At 40.4% G+C, this 5,673-nt stretch overlaps 1 protein-coding gene across 2 annotated transcripts in view; it reads left to right on the top strand.

The window, feature by feature from the left end:
• Positions 1-2,074: 2,074 nt before the first annotated feature.
• elfn1a (extracellular leucine-rich repeat and fibronectin type III domain containing 1a) overlaps positions 2,075-5,673 on the top strand; it is a 59,299-nt gene continuing 55,700 nt past the window's right edge. For both annotated transcript variants that reach the window (XM_020610562.1, XM_020610561.1), the window contains exon 1: positions 2,075-2,790. The gene's annotated coding sequence lies outside the window, so the exon portion shown is untranslated. The remainder of the gene's footprint in view (positions 2,791-5,673) is intronic.

Consider the following 5,673-nt stretch of genomic DNA (forward strand, 5'->3'; position numbering starts at 1 on the left):
GCCGGGATTGGCTCCCCCCACCCCCCCCCCCCACCCCGTGACCTCGTTCAGGGACTAAGCGGTAGAAAATGAATGAATGAATATAGATTTATAGCAAAAATATAAATTTTTGTATACAGCATGCAAAAAAGCTAATGCATTAAGAAATCAAATGTATATCACTGGGAACTGCCTATTATTTGATGTATTCAGTATTCAGACTTGGCTGAGTCATTTGTGAAACAGTACACTGGAAAATGAGAGAAACAGTAATTGAGCCTGGTGTTTGATTTTTGCTGGGGGGAGTCATAAAACATAGCTTAGAGCATGTAAAGACTATCATTAAATGAAAAATTCATTGCTGTTCTTGCTTTGTTTAAATCATGTTGAACATAATGCAGAACTTTCAGTTTAACTGGTTAAATATTGCAGTGTAAACAAACCTACTGCCCCACTGGATCATATGATTAGTTACATAAAGTGTCCATTTGTATAAAACAGAAAGTTGATTTCTAGTCTTTCTCAAAACCTTCACATCATCCAGTAGCAGGGTAACAATGCATCACAACATTATACAGTGGGATTTAACATAGGAAATATGTCCTTTTATATATATATTTACCCTCCACTTTACATTATACATCATTAATAAGGCAGTCCTACCCACTGGGAATTAAAGCTCATACCAGAATGACATTAAAGTGTTTGTGCACACAAAGTAAATTCAGCTGAAAAGGTTCATTATGAAAACCCATCAAGCCCACCCCGTCTGCTGCACTCTGAAAGGTGCAGAGTCCTTGTGTTATGCCTGAATTAAAAATAGACAAAAAAAGAGAGATTTTTTTCAGATAAAGCCCTGCACCTATGTGCTGCTCCAATGTATTCACAGAATTACTTAGCATGGTAGGATTCAGAATTGAAGCAGAAACACTGGCATTTTACCTGCTCAAGACCTTTGGCTGGGACCTGTTCTTTCCTTTGCCAGCTGTGGGAGGTGATAGCTGTAAACCTTTATTTTGTGAATTCAGGGTGGTGTGCAGTTGCAACACAGGGAACACAGGCTTCAGTGTCTGTATGGGGTCTTATATCAGGTTTGCCCCGGGGTCATGACGATATTAGAGAGCATGATGCACTGTGTCAGTCATTCTCAGCTGCTGCAGTGCTGTGACTTCCTGGGCCAGACTGTCTATGTCCACATTTCACAGCTCCAATGTGACTGCTGCAATGAAACAAGACATTGCAGCATTTGTGCCAAGTCCTCACACAACCACTCGTTCACTCTCAGAGAAGAGCATCTGCAGCCTGGCTGCCGCTTCCCATCTTGTTCAGGTCATCCCCCAGACTACGTCATCACAGAGGACATCGGTCTGCACTCTATAAATTAAACCTTGGACTGCATTTACAGAGGGACAAACAATCTTGGTTTAACCCTTGAGGCACAGATCAGATTTTGTCACAACCATATCTTGGCAGGGAACTATAGTATAATCTGTTCCTCTGTTTTCAGAACTTTTTTCAGCTCATTTTGTGTTGATCCTATACAAGCAGGAGCTCAGTGAACCTTGCCATGCCTTTAGATCTGCATATTATTCTTTGAAAAATGTAGATTTTATTAATGTGTGAACACAAAGGGAGAGTAAAGAGACAGCTGGGTATCCACAAGTATGTTTAAACAGATTAATATATTCTTCTATTCCTGTCAAACTGCATGAGTGCAGGTCCATATTGAAAATATGCATTCTGCAGGTTATTGTATTCAGTAATTTAACACTTTTATGTATGGCTTTACTATCACATGGACCAAAGCTTGTCTAAGGGGACAACTTACTGCCTGCAACTGTCATGACACATGCCTGTAAAGCTATGAATTTAGAAGAATGGGCAAATATAACATGATAGGTGATAGGCAATACAACCATGCTCCATGCAGACACAAACTTTTTTTAAGAGTTAGGGCACCAAATAGTCCTAAATTAACTTATTAAGCGTTCATTTTGGTATATTAAAGGGCCCCCTGCTGGTCGGACCGGTGGACATTTATGCAAGGAAAGAAAAAATCTCCCTTCATGTAATAACAGATTAAGCATGCCCCCATCTTGACTGTGAAATTTAGCAATTCAAAACCATTTGCAGCGCCTGTGTTCAGTGAAAAAAGGAGGAGAAGTATGCTCATGGATAGGCTGTTCAAGCCCTAAAGCCTCAGTGACGTAAATAATACTTTTCACTCCGACTATTCAGTTTTTACGAGACTAGCATGCGCTTTCCTTTCAGTTGCATGAGTTGCCATAAACCCGCCTGCCTCCGTGTTGAACCCGCCACCATTTATAGCCTGGCGCTGACAAACAATCTTATTATGAGATTTAAACTTTGCTTCGGCTAGAGTGGAGGATCAACATGCGCTCCTCTTGTACTTATGCCCCGCAATTTCACGAGTGATACAGTAATACCTGTCTACCTACCCGCCTCTTTTGGCTGTGGTTAAACGCCGGTGTCCGCTCTCGGTACAATAGAAAAAACCCCAGCAGGGCTCCGGGTCTGTTCTGCATACATAAAGGCGAGCGGTGAGAGGAGCGCGGCTCTGAATTCAATCACTCACCGCTAAATGGATCTTTGAGAATCTCCCTCGACGCAGTCAGTCGCTGCTTTGTACATTTCCAAACCGAAAACAGAAAACTGGGATTTGTTTTCTCTTCCATTTCTATTCTCTACGATCTATCAGACACATCTCTTTGAAAATATCCTGTATTTCTGGTGGTGTACATTAAGCTGTCAGTATCGGGAAGTGGCTCTTGCTCCGTGATCGTCAAGCAGGTAAGCTGATGCACTGTTGCTGGGTTTTATACTTTAATAACGCAGTTTCAACACACCAACACCAACACACATACTTGGTCTCTTTTGGTTTGCATTCCCTAGGAGCAAAGATAAATCATTATAGTTAAAATGTTGTGCTTTGAGGAGAAATATTATTATGCTCGGCTGCTGTGCATACTGTGTAGAACTAATAAGTGCTCACAATCCTTACAAAATGCACAACGGAACTTATGTACCCTCATGCGAAGTCGACGCATTTTGAGTTCATTTCTGTGAGATCTTTGCAAGCTGATATGCACTGTGAACGAGACAGGAGAGCGTTCTTTACACTGATTCATGTTCTGTATAGTGCAAATAGTCAGAGTTTCCCTTTGTAAGTTTTATCAATTTGAACATTATTGTACCTAATAGGTAGTACGTTTTTTATAACACAATTTCCATCAGCTGTGCGTGCACTCCACCTTATACAGCTCCACTGAAAGTGCAGCGGGTGTGTGCAACTGAAAAGCTCCAGTAACACCGCCCGCTGGAGACGTCGCTTCAGCACCACGGACAGCTCCCGGCCGCTTTACTTAGCCCGGAACGGCTGAACTTCACTTTTCATCTTTCATAATCAGAAGCTGATAACAATTTACATGCAAGTCAGAATTCTACACTCATGTTACTAATGTAAATGGAATAGTAAACAGTGATTTATATATGTGTATATTTATGAAATTTACACAATAAATAAAAAAGCTTTGTTTCAGCACTGCTAGATCCTCTCAGCCTACACACCACAGCCACAAAACGACATCCACATGAAGCTCACAGGACACAATACTATACAAAGCCCTTCATCATTAAGGCAAAGGTATGATTCAGATGATTTGAAACACAATAATAAATTATTGTTGCATTGCATGGCCTGAAGGTATTATGTACTGTACTTACTGTACAGGAACCCTGTGCAGGCACATTCAGATTAGCTGAGGATTTTGCTGCGTCTTTGCCATCTGTCCGGGAAATGCATATCTTATAGTGGCCATTAGATTTTAGTTGGTTTATATGAATTGCATAAGGCTTTTTATGGTTTGATTTCTTCTTTAAGTCATCAAAGACATTATTTGCAAAGATGTTTAGCCATCTCTGAAGTCACAAATGAAGACTGTGAATCCTCTGTCAGAGGAGGAGGGTGGTGGTGCTGCTAGTGGGTGGGAGATCAGTAGTCTAAGGCATATTGAAAAATACTGAAACAATGCCATGTTTAATATAACCTACACCTCCAGTCACAGCCAAAGAAATGACAGGTCTATAAGAACAGCTCTCTGGCTTTCCACTCAGCTGCACCACAGACATAGGTGTAGGAGTGCTGTATCATTGCTGCTCTGGTTAAATAATATGTTACTGTCTCACTGACATTTAAAGGGAAAAGAAGACAAACTTTAAACAATTTGTATTATGCCACTAGAGTCCAAGTACTGTATTAATTTTTAGTGACCAACCTCATTCAGAAGATCAGCCCCAGCTTAGCTCTTACCATCACTGTGAATCACTGTCTTCTAACTTTTAATGTCTCAAATTTTCGTTTTGCTGCTGTTGCTAAAGCTGCATCTTACATTAGTCCTCACATCTCCCTTTTCCTGTCCCCGTCTCCCTTATCTTGATTATGCAGCTGGATGATTGAGTCAGCTGTTTTGTATGCAAGTTGCCTTAGCTTGGCTCTTCGTGGAGGGGGGAGAGAGAAAGATCGTGCTGAGGATAGTGACAGAGAATTACAGCTTCTCATGACGGTGAAGAGTGGAAAAGATGAGACTGCCTTGTTCAATAAATTGCTGGTTGAGAGAGGCAGATATTCCAGGAGCACAGTGGTTTTGGAAATGGGACCAGCCTTTCCAAATGGAAATGGCAGCACATGATATAGTACTCTTTGTTACAAAGTTAGTCTAATATAAACTTATCTGCCTGAATTGGGAAAGACTGCAAGTCATTTTATACTGTGAGTATATGGTCTATGTAGAGGATTATACAAAAAAAAAGAAAACCACTGTTTACTATTCCATTTCAGACCCACAAAAACCTTGAATTTAATCTGTGACGTTCCCAGTTGGAGTCCAGCTGGGGACTTTCATCAGGTACCACTGATCTTTTCTCTTTTCATGTTTCCTGTTGCTTTCTACCGCAAACTAACAAACTTGGGACCAAAAAGGACATACAGTTAAACCACATTTTAAACTATTCTGTACTACTAATCCTGTTGACAGTGCACTTAGAGTCTGCATGAGTCGAAGTGGCATTCCTAAAAGATGAAATTCACTGGACATGGAGAGCATTAGTGTAAAAAAAAGAAAAAAATAGCAATGGAAATGTTTTTGTTTTCTCGCATTGATGTCATGTTGTACAAAAGTTGCTGAGGCTTGAGTGACTGCACATTCAAGCAGTGTTACTCTGGTTGTATGGTTAACAATGTGTAATCAAAGGGACCAGTCAGGGCTTGTAGACAAAGCTGTGAAACATATGGCGTAACAGCATGGTGTGTTTCAGTTCCACAGCTTTCCACAATCATAAAATTGAAACAGTAATTTCCCATGCTGTGAATAGTGTTATTTTGTAAGAGCTGTTGCGTCACCTTTGTCTTGTGTTTTATGTGACACTCAACTGATTTATAAAAGAGAGAATGAGCTCTTTTTCCTCAGTAATAAAAAATGGCAAAGTCATGAAATTAATCACAAGGGAAAACAAAAGAAAGAAAGAGAAAGAAAATGTCATTTCATCCAGAGTTGGTGCTAAATGTCTGGACTGAAGCAGCAAAAGCCTACATATGGTGTTCAGTTATATAAACTCTTAATGGGGAAGCTACTTTGCGAGCTACCAGTTACATTACTGGAAGAAGTTACTATGCTA

The sequence above is a fragment of the Monopterus albus genome, unplaced genomic scaffold (genome assembly GCF_001952655.1).
Source record: "Monopterus albus unplaced genomic scaffold, M_albus_1.0 scaffold105.1, whole genome shotgun sequence".
NCBI classification, from domain to species: Eukaryota; Metazoa; Chordata; class Actinopteri; order Synbranchiformes; family Synbranchidae; genus Monopterus; species Monopterus albus.